The 11,218-nt window shown below is 46.6% G+C and overlaps 1 pseudogene; it reads left to right on the top strand.

Annotated features, from left to right (window-relative positions):
• The first annotated feature begins 1,300 nt into the window (after positions 1-1,300).
• LOC132243735 (acidic leucine-rich nuclear phosphoprotein 32 family member E-like) lies at positions 1,301-8,437 on the top strand (annotated as a pseudogene).
• Positions 8,438-11,218: the final 2,781 nt, after the last annotated feature.

Genomic DNA, 11,218 nt, shown 5'->3' with positions numbered 1-11,218 from the left:
CAGATCCTATATGGCGCTGAAGTATGGGGTTACGCTGCCAGAAACCATGAAGACATATATCAGAATAAGTTTCTTGGAGCTCTTTTGGGTCTTCCTCCAACTCTTTTTTGAGATTAGAGATGGGATTAGATTCTACAATCTATGAATTGGGCGGGGGGGGGGGGCGGGGAAGGTATTTACAGCTGGATCTCAACAATAAATGGTGATCCTCTTTGACTAGACTCAGGACTGAAAAGCTGCCTACAACTGTTTTGGCTGAGTGTCGACTTTCCACTCCAAGAGCCCAACTCCACTAGGAGCTCTGGAAGCGATCCATTAGGTTTTAAAATGTTCTTCATATGACAACGTATGGAGAAAGTATCTATCACCATTCTTGCAGAAATACTTTTCAAACAGAGAGAAATTAATCTGACTTTTCCAGCAAACAGATCTATACTTAGTAAGCCGTCTTGCAATTTTTGCTTATAAGGCTACAGCGATCAGAGCAAAACATTCTTTACTGTTGATGAGGCTGATAAACTTTATCACTGTATTTGATTTTACTGTGTCGGGGCTCTCATCGTACCAGTCCCTCGCACTAATCAAGCACGCCAGTCTGCGTTGCCCGTTCCCCCTAAACCCGAGAGATGGCGAGGCCACAAGGCTGGCAGGAGCCAACAGCTCTTGGGATTTGGCAGCCTTTCTGAGCACGTCCGCTGCCCTTGCACACCCCAACAACCGGGTATTTGCACAGCACTGAACTAAACCCACGGCTCTCCAGTTTCCTAGACGTCAGGCGTCCCTCAGAAACTGCCCATTTCACCCGAGTGGGTTTTTTTGTCACAAATCATTTTTGCCCCGTCGCAAAGCGCTGAGAAAGCCCCCAACACCGCAAGGCTTTGAACTGTTGATTCCTGTATGAAAGCCCCCACGTTTCTCCTCTGGTGAATCAGGCGTGCACGCCGAACAGGGCTAAACACCACCCGGCACGCGCAGCACCCGCGAAAGCGACACCCCAGACGCCGCGCGCCCCAATCGAAACAGAAAGCCTTCGTTTGGGAATCAGGACCGGAAGCCAGCAGGTCCCAACAGCACCCCTCCTCTTTCAAGCCCCTTGCACAAGTATCTGCCAGCTCCTTGCTGCAGTTTTCACTAAACACACGTGTTATCTTTAGCCCGTCATTCGGCTAATCTCTGCCTTCGCACCGAACACCTAGACACGTCCCTTTTCCTTTTCTAGCGCCTATAACACCTCATTAGTCTGCTTCCAGCCGCCCAGCCCTGACCAGGCCGACCAAACCACCCAACCGCGTCACACGGAATGGCGCCCAACAGCCGCCAACAGTCGCATTTAAGAGCTCGGAGCCTCGACGGGCGTCCGGCGGAGCCAATCGGCCGCCGCCGCGCCGCTCCTCCAATGGGAAGCGGCGTAGCGAGAGGAAGCGCTCGCCCCTTCCTTGGCCCCGCCCCGCTGGCCGCGGGGGGCGTGTCCTGGGCGAGGGGGCGCCGCGGTCGCTGCTGCGGGCATCTGTTCTCGTTGTTCGGCTGATTTTCGGGGAATTAGGAACTTGCTTTTCTTTTCCGCCTCCCCCTTTTTCCTTGGGTGATCTCCGAGTCTGGGTCCTCCCCCGCGATGCGCCCGCCATCAGTTTCTCGGTTGTGTTTGGGGGTGAGTTTTGGGGGGGGACGTGTTAAAGTATCCTTGTTAAAAATAAATGAATAAATGGACAGCTGCTTTTCTTCGGGGCGGGGAGAAGCCCGAAGTCGCGTGCCCCCCGCTCGCCCGTCCCTCCCACGCTGGCGTTGCTGGCAGGACGGGTCTTCAGTTATTTTTACCTTCTCGCTGGTGGAGGTTGCGAACAGGTCGTAGCGGCACCGAATCCATCTTCAAAAAAAAAAGGAAAAAAAAAAAGACCCCTTTTTTTCCACCCCCACGCCCCGAGGTGGCTGTAGGCAGGTGGTATCTGCTGCATGGTTTTTCCCCTGCTGCGTAGGGAATGATTGTGGCCGCGCTTTGCTTTTTAGGAGAGGGTCGTGGTTTTACTTAATCTCCTGTAGTAACTTCATTGACTGCAGTGCCAGCTGCATGGAGAGCAGGCTGATTAACAGCAGGGAAGCGGAGGCTGCAAGTTGAACTTGGCCAACAAATGATTTGTCGCTCCAGCAGATGTTTTTGCATTTAGGTCAGTAAGGACGCTATCGACTGGCGTGTCTTGCTCTCCCCAAGAATAAAGTCCAGATAGGTTGATATTGCAAAGTGCTTTTACTCCACCCTGGCCTGGGTGACTGACGGCACAAAGATTCCCTGCATAAAAACTACTCCGATAAACAGTGTATTTCTTAACAAGTTGACTGTGTCGGATTATTTTTTTAAAGCCTTTTAACTGTGGCTGGAGTTACCCCCCTCACCCCCACCCCACCAAAATGGTTTCAGTCTTTCCCTTTTCTTCAGGGCAAAGCCTGAACAACTTTGGGACTTGGAAACCACGAAACAATTCAAAGCTGGTCTCTCTGGTCACCTTTTTCTGCAGCAACATGAAATAAGATTGTAAACTTGAAACAAATGAGCAGCTCGTGCCCACCAAAATAACTCAGAAGTCGCCAGTGAACAAGTGACTTTTTTAGTCCTCTCTACAGATGAATCTTTCAGAGCTGAACTTCCCAGACTGGTGTTGCGTTTAATCCTTTTTGTTTGCAGCCGGATTGGTAAAAAAACAACTGTGGTCAACCCACCGTTGGGGACATGGAGGACGGACAAGCAGAAAATGGATTTTTCCCTACAGGACGTTCAGCGACACCGAGTAAATGCATCTAGAATGAAGAAGCAAATGCTTCAGTCTGGTGCATTATTAACCTATGGTACTCCCTGCCTCAATATTTTGAGGGTCAAAGCTATAGGGTTTGCAAGAGGATTTGGTGCTTTTTTCTGGCAAGCGAGGCTATACCCCCTTATTTTAAATAGTGAATGGGAATATAAACCCTCATCTGGCATGAAGCAACCATTAAGTGATGGCTCTGGAAGGAAACTATATGCGTAGGTCATTCTGTAATTGCCTAGTTGGCTTCTGGCTCCTTGCTTCTTCTGATGCATCTGTTCCGGCTTTCATCAGAACCAGGACCGTGGGTTTTTGTCCGGCCCTGTAAAGGACTGCGATTGTGAACTCTGTCTTGGTGGTTGTGCTTTCTGAAGCCAGCATGTTAACAGAAATAAATTAAGTTTTTATCTTCTGGTTCTCTGTGATGGTGCTTCATACTCTGTTTACTTCCTCTCAAGGTTGATATGGTCGATGAGTTCAGACAACTCAAGTTCAGGTCGTCCCAGATGAGAAGTAAAGCCTGTCGTCAGGCTGCTGGTTTGACCCGAATTGCTTGCTTGGTTGAGGGTCCCTATTAAAGTAATAAGTGACGTTCTGTTTTGTTTCAAGGTGGCAGAGTTAGTGCTTGATAACTGCTGATCCAGCAATGGCGAAATTGAAGGTCTGAATGACTCCTTTAAAGAGCTGGAGTTTCTCAGCGTGGCCAACGTAGAGCTGACATCCCTGGCCAAGCTCCCCACCTTGAGTAAGCTCCGAAAGGTATGCATCTTCAGACAAAAACCCATCGGTTCTCTCCTGCCAAAGTTGTATACCTTGAAACACAGCAACAGTTAAACTACTTGCGTATTTCCATAGTCACAGTCACGTTTGCATCTCATTGAAATGTTTTACTAAACATTGCGAACTTAAGAATTAAGTCTTTAAGACCCTGAATGTAATTAAAGCTGGTTTCAAACATTAATGAGCCAAAGTACTGAAAAAGCATCACTTGAAAACTGTTAACGATGGCCATCCCAGTCTGTTGTAAAGAGAGGGGGTCGGGAGCAGTCGCATTAGGTGAAGTGCTGAGAACACTGAAATCATTGTTCGTTACCTGTAAGGAACCAGTTTCAACCTAGTCTGTTGACCTAAAGCCTGTACGAAGATCCAATGCTATGTTTCACATCCCCGTGTAAAAAATAAAGCCTGGAAATATTTTAAGTTTGCATCATACTAAGTATGCTAACTGAACAGTTGGGATCGGTGAGATCACTTGCCGACTTACAGTAGAACATGCTTGAGTGTCTGTCGGCACCCAAGTATGAAACTAGTTAATGAATTATCACTCTCAAGTGCAGGTGTGAAGAGCTTCTGAAATAAATGTTAGGCTCTAAAGAGACGTACATGTGATCAACATGGGTTGCTATGTTTTTAACCAGATTTCATTTTATGCAAGTAATCTGAGGTTTTACGGGCTGTACAGGAAGTCAATAGTCTTGTGATGCATTTGTTCTTTCAATAAAATACAGGCTCTTGATTTTGATAGCAATCAAACCAACCATCTAATTATCCAACTTTTGTGCGCTGTAGCTGGAATTGAGCGACGACGTCATTTCGGGAGGCCTAGAGGTCCTGGCAGGAAGATGTCCAAATCTCACACCTCTAAATCTAAGTGGCAACAAAATCAAAGATCTCAGCACTGTGGAAGCCCTTGTAAGTACAAAGTCAGATTCTTAGAAGATTGCAGTGTGTTAAAGAAGTCAGAATCTTTCTAGCATTATAAAAGAAAAATAACAATAATTTTATCATTGAATGCAAATGTAAAGTTTATAAGTGCCTGACGATAGAAGGTCATTGCAAGTAGAAGGGATAAGTACAACAAACACAGTTGAAATAGGAAATCAATAAAACACAAAAAGATAATAAACAAGATGGCTTTAGCGTGACATTCAACAGAACTGACCAGTATGCAAAAAGTAAAACTCTCACTATTTCCCAAACCTTGGGTAGCTTTTTGTTGCCAGTTCTGGCAACATTTGAATCTTCTTTTTTCTGAATTTCTGTATCCCACTTAGGCCAGTATTGATTACTCCTATTGCAATACATGCATCATCCGATGGTTCATTAGAGACAGACTTGTAAAGACACTGTAGTAATCAATTTTGTGTCAGCCGTGGGGTTTACAGGAGGAGATGTATTCAAACTTGTGGTCTGTCAGCGATAGTTCTGTATTCCCCCGTATTTGTTTTCAGTGGTTAAAACGCATTAAAAGACACCGTGATTTCTTTAATAACAACCGATTTCTGCGGAAAAAGAAGTGAAACTGCTTGGTTAGTAAATGAAAGGTATCCACAAGACCATTTTTAACAAGTGGTTTGTGGCCTAGTAAAAACAGTTCACAAATTTTTAATTAAGTTTTTGGAAGCAAGGTGCTAATCTTTATGATTAATTTTGCTGTTCTTATTACTAAACACAGGCTAAACAAGTGTTTTAGAAACTTGGTAATGATAGTCTGCCTTGCATCTCACTGGTTCGAGTTGTCACAGAGATAAAATTGTTTCTATTTAAGTTAATTATACTTGTTGCATACTTGTTTAAGTGCCAAAACTACCCTCTGAAAGTGGTGTCTCTTACACATGGCCCCCAAAACCGCAATTTCTTAGTATCACTGAAGTATTGAAAAGAACACCTCAAACAGCTAATGATTATAATGGGCTACAAAACCCAGATCTCCTACTCCCTAAGCAGGATTACCTCTATCAGCACATCCCATAGCTGCCCCATTCAGGCCATGGAAAGCTGTCTCTCCACCAGGCATGGTAGGATTGGTGCTGGGACAGTTGGCTGTGCTGACCCCAGAGAATGGGAGAGCCCTGGGTGATTTATAGGATCATATGGGGCTTCCAGAAACAAAGACATGCATCTTAATGGGAAGTAACCTGGGTCACAGCTATTTCAAAAGCAAGTGTAGAGGGAGAGGTGGGATCTCTGGTCTTATGGGGAAGGAACTTTGACTGTCAGCACCAAGACTTCTTAAATGAACTCTGGACAATGGGGAACAGCAAAGGAGAAGAGAAGGTAGTAGGTATACGTAGTAAAATCAATGACATTTAGGAGGCAACAGTCCAGTACTTGGAGGTACCAAATAGTTATTTCATCTCAGTGAGTCATTTTTCATTCATTTTCAGCAAAATCTCAAAAACTTGAAGAGCCTGGACTTGTTCAACTGTGATGTCACAAACCTGGAGGATTACAGGGAAAGCGTTTTTGAGCTGCTTCAACAGATTGCCTACCTAGATGGGTTTGATCAGGAAGATAACGAGGCCCCTGACTCGGAAGACGAGGATGATGAAGGTAACTTCTCTAAACATGCAGTCATGAGTTATGCCATTCAGTTGGTATCTAAATATAAAATTGGAACTAGAGTGACTGTGCAACTGCTGGAGCACAAATCAGCTACATTTTTGAAGTGTAGGCCAGTATCAAATACTGCTTCTGTTGAGTAATGAGGGCGGGGGGAATGCGCTTGCAAACAGTGTAGTCATGGGTGCTGTGCACAGTTAAAGGAGAGTTGCACGTAGGAAAACATGAGTACAAATCTTTTTACTGAGACATAACTATATAAAAGCAGTCGCTTTATTGCTGATACCAAAAGCTTTTGCTTTTTTTTGGACCCGTCGTTTTCATATTTGATTCTGTAGCTCATTTGGTTTTTAGAAGCTTATTTAAGATGAGTTTACAAACGAGCCTTTGAGGTTTAAGTGAAGCTGTAAGGAATTAATTACCTGCCTTTCAGAAGGGGATGAGGAGGATGAAGAAGATGAAGATGAAGCTGGTCCACCAGGAGAATACGAAGAAGATGAAGATGATGCGGGTTCAGATTTGGGGGAGGGTGAAGAGGAGGAAGAAGTTGGTCTTTTATACCTGATGATGAAGGAGATCCAGGTAGGACTTTCCCTTTTCTACTGTAAGACTTAGGATTTCCTTGACACTGTCTGATTATACATGTGTAATAATTTAAACTTCTGTAAGCAGAACCGTGTAAATCCACTATCAGATGTGAGCCATAGGCTACTTTAGAGAGAGACCTTTTACTATCAAAAAAGTGCGTTGCAGTAGGAGAGCCACTTCTCTTTGGTGTTCTGCATTGTCTTGCTCAGTGAAATGCTTCAAGGTTCATTACTGCGCTGCCTTGAAGTATTAGTGTTGTTATCTACCAGGTCACCAGGTCAGATTTTGAGGAGAAAAACCCCCTTCCAAAGCTAAAAACGAAATCTCATTTGAGGATCTGAGTAAGAACTTGGCAGTAATTCTTTGAGAAAATGAACGAACACTTGATTGGTGGGGGTGGCAATATTGGTAGAAACCTCAATATACTTAGTGGCTTCTGTGTACGGCGGCTGCCAGGAGGTGAAGAACTGCAGCATGGGCTAAAGAAATTGGGAACTAAAGTACTCCTAATGTTACCACAACACAGCTTGGTAACAGAGGAAGGACTCCTTTCATTTGTTGTTGCTGGGGAGTAGGCAGTAGCCAACATTAAGCGCACACGGTTCAGAAAGTCCCGTCTTAACAATTTCAGTATATTTTGGAAAGGGAAAATGAGGACTGGAATCAGCATAATTATACACCAGCTAAACCTGAACTTGAATAAATCCAGCAAAAGCACATCCTAAATTTACATGTCGGTTAAAGATGAAATTCCAGAATGAATTGCTAAATGCCTTTCAACTTTTACCAGATGTTGTAAAGCATTTCATTTGGCAGATAATATATTTGCAAAGATATTTACCTATATGCAAAAAAAGCTTTAGTTTGTCCTCAGTTCCTGCTATTGCACTTATACTACTGGAGATCTCGGTGTATGTGTGTAACATTTCTAGGATTTCATGTAGCCAAGTGGCCTAAATTTGTCCAGTTACCCCATTTATAAAGCAACTTTTGTTTTGTTTCGAAACAAAACAGCTCTGGATGTATAAACTCTTTTTTCTCCCTTCTTGTTTGACTTCCGTTACCGACAAAAAGGGTTCTTCTCAGCTGTTGCTGTTGTGGGCCACTGAATTTTGTAATGCTCTTCTTGAGACATTTTCACAGCTAGTTGGCATAATCATTAGGTCAGAAGTAACAGCAGAAAAAGACTCTAATAAAAGACTCCAGCCTTGGTTTTGTACATCTTTGCTAACCTGATAAGTGTAATACAGTAAATTGGGACTCTGGTCTGTACAAATGTCTAGTAATAAAAACAAATTAAACATGATCTTTAAACCTCAAAGTGCTGTTTTAATCTTCTGCAAAGCACATGTCATTACAACCTAAGCATACGGTAGTTTTTAAAAAATCTCTTAATGTTCTGTATCTTGAAGGATGAAGATGATGATGACGATTATGTCGAAGAAGGTGGCGATGAGGGGGAAGAAGGCAGGTTCTGCAAAGCGTGAAAGCTGTTTGTTTTGTTTTTTTAAACAACATGTCCATTCTTTTGGCATCTGTAAATTAGCAAATCTCAGCTCGCTGCCATTGTCAGCTTATGGCACATCTGTTCAGCTCATCTGTTTAACACCACGTAACCCTTGGATGAAATGGGCAAAAAAAATCTTTCACGTTTAAAGGTGTACTTGGTAGTCCTGTTTGTCTGAGACATAAAGACATACCAAAAACTAGAACTCTTGGTTTCAAAATGATACCTTTTATTAGACCAACTGGGAAATGGCATTTTCTCCCCAACAGGGAGAACCTTGTTGGGGAGCTGGACACAGGGTCCAGTGTGTCATTAATCAATGCCAGCCTTGTGTCACCTGCAGCTATAATCCTGGGGAGGACCCTTACCATTCAAGGGGTGGGGTGCCCACCATTTGAGGTACCTGTAACACGTCCCTACATCGAGTGGAGAGGCTGTGGGATGTGCATAGACGCGAGTGTGCTGGAAGGGGCTCCTGTCCCCATCCTGGCGGGACGTGATATTATGGAGCTAGAATACCTGCCCAGGGAGGAGGGCCACCTCCTAGAGCTAGAGCCAGAGCCCTACCGTGTTAATGTGGTGACCCGTGAACAGAGCGGAAAGGCTAAGGCGGGAGGAGTGGAAACTTCCCAGGGCCTGGTCACCCAATTGGCTACAGAGGCAGAGGGGGAGGAAGGAGAGACTCTGACTCCCTCTGACTGCAAGCAGCCCCTGGCCATTGAGGAAACCAGCGACCTGGAGGTGGGGTTAAGTGACAGTCCCGGGGAGGAGTCTGGCCAGTCAGTGGCAGAGGAAACAGACTCTTGGGGAGAAGTTGGAGGACGCCCCTGAGGGTGGGGGTGCACTACTTACAGGAGCACCTGAGCTCCCTGCTGATTGCTTAGCGGGGCAGGAGGAGTTCACGCAGGAGGTTCTGGCAGACCCCAGCTTGGAGGAACTCCGGCAGAGGGCTCAGGAGTCGGAGACAGAGTTCACCCCAGAAAAGAGGGAACAGGTGGTCTGGGACAAGGGACTCCTTTATCGGTCGTGGATACCGAAGAACCTGGCCAAGACCTGGGAGCCCTCTCTCCAGCTCTTAGTACCTCGAAAATTCAGGCAACAATTGCTTTCCTCAGTTCGTGATTAAGCTTGTGCCGGTTGCATGGGCAGGGAGCGGACGCGCCAGCGGCTGCAGGCGAACTTCTCTTGGCCCAGGATTGCCCAGAACGTGACGGACTACTGCAAATCCTGTGAGACGTGCCAGCGGACGGGCAAGAGTGGGGGCAAACAAAGAGCTCCCCTACAGCCTCTCCTGATCATCGTACAACCTTCCTACAGAGTGGGTATAGACATTGTGGGCCCGCGGAGACATCGGACCCACAGAGGGAAGAAATCCTGACTCTGGTGGACTTTAGGACACGGTACCCGGTGGCAGTTGCCTTAACCTCCACTGAGGCACCCGTAGTTGCGAATGCCCTGACTAACATCTTCTTCCAGCTGGGTTTCCCCTCCGAGATCCTGACTGACCGGGGTGGGAACTTCCTGGCCGAGGTGATGAAGTGCTTGTGGGAGTGCTGTGGGGTGAAACACCTTAAGACCACAGCCTACCATCCTCAGACAAATGGGCTGATGGAAAGGTTTAATGGGACCTTGAATGGGATGCTAAAGGCCTAGGTGGCCTCTAATCCCAATGACTGGGATGAGAAACTGCCACATCTGCTCTTTGCCTACCAGGAGGTGCCCCAGGAGTCCACTGGGTTCTCGCCATTCGAGTTGATGTTCGGGAGGCGAGTTCAAGGTCCTCCCGATTTGGTGAGAGAGGAGTGGAAAGGGAAGATCCCTTCCACAAAGACCTGTGGTGGAGCATGTGCTTAACTTTTGTCAGAAACTGACTGACATGATGAAGGTGGCACGAGACTCCCTGGCCCAGGCGCAGGAGAAGCAGAGTGTCTGGTATGAGAAAAAGGCTCGCTTGCGTACCTTCGAGCGAGGCGACAAGGTCATGATGTTCCTGCCACTAAAAGCGCACAAGCTGCAAGTGGCCTGGGAGGGTCCCCAGCTCATCCTGGACAGGCTGGAGGATGTGAGTTATGTGGGAAGCAAGAGCAGGTCACAAAAGACGCCTAAGGTAGTGCATGTGAACGTGCTGAAACCCTACATCGACTGAGGGGAGACGGTGTTCTGGGTTTCCCCAGCTGACAGCTCACCCGAGGACCCGGAGGAGCCGGTTATGCATGGTGACTGAGATGAAGAGGCAAGGATAGAGGAACTCCACCGGCCGGATCATCTGCTGTCCCAGGACAAAGACAAGCTGCTCACTGTACTCAAGGACTACGAGACAGTGTTCTCCAACAAACCAGGTAAAACGCACCTGGCCATGCACGCGATAGACACAGGTAGTCACCGCCCTATCCAATCCCGACCCTACACAATCAATGCCAGGGTGATGGAGGAGATAAAGCGGGAACTTGCACAGATGAGGGAGTTAGGGGTGATCCGGCCTTCGACGAGTCCCTGGGCCAGCCCGGTGGTACTCACCTGGAAGCAGGATGGCACCATTGGGTTCTGCGTGGACTACAGAAAGCTGAATGCCATCACCACCCCTGATGATTCATAGATTCATAGATGTTAGGGTCGGAAGGGACCTCAATAGGTCATCGAGTCCGACCCCCTGCATAAGCAGGAAAGAGTGCTGGGTCTAGATGACCCCAGCTAGATACTCATCCAACCTCCTCTTGAAGACCCCCAGGGTAGGGGAGAGCACCACCTCCCTTGGGAGCCCGTTCCAGACCTTGGCCACTCGAACTGTGAAGAAGTTCTTCCTAATGTCCAGTCTAAATCTGGACCTCTTCAGCCTCTGCAAGAGAAGGTTGAGAGGTGACCTTGTGGCTGCCTATAAGTTCATCACGGGGGCACAGAAGGGAAATGGTGAGGTTTTATTCACCAAGGCGCCCCCGGGGGTTACAAGAAATAATGGCCACAAGCTAGCAGAGAGCAGATTTAGACT

The sequence above is a fragment of the Alligator mississippiensis genome, chromosome 11 (assembly GCF_030867095.1).
Source record: "Alligator mississippiensis isolate rAllMis1 chromosome 11, rAllMis1, whole genome shotgun sequence".
Lineage (NCBI taxonomy): Eukaryota > Metazoa > Chordata > Crocodylia > Alligatoridae > Alligator > Alligator mississippiensis.
This window is presented reverse-complemented; position numbering and strand designations above follow the sequence as displayed.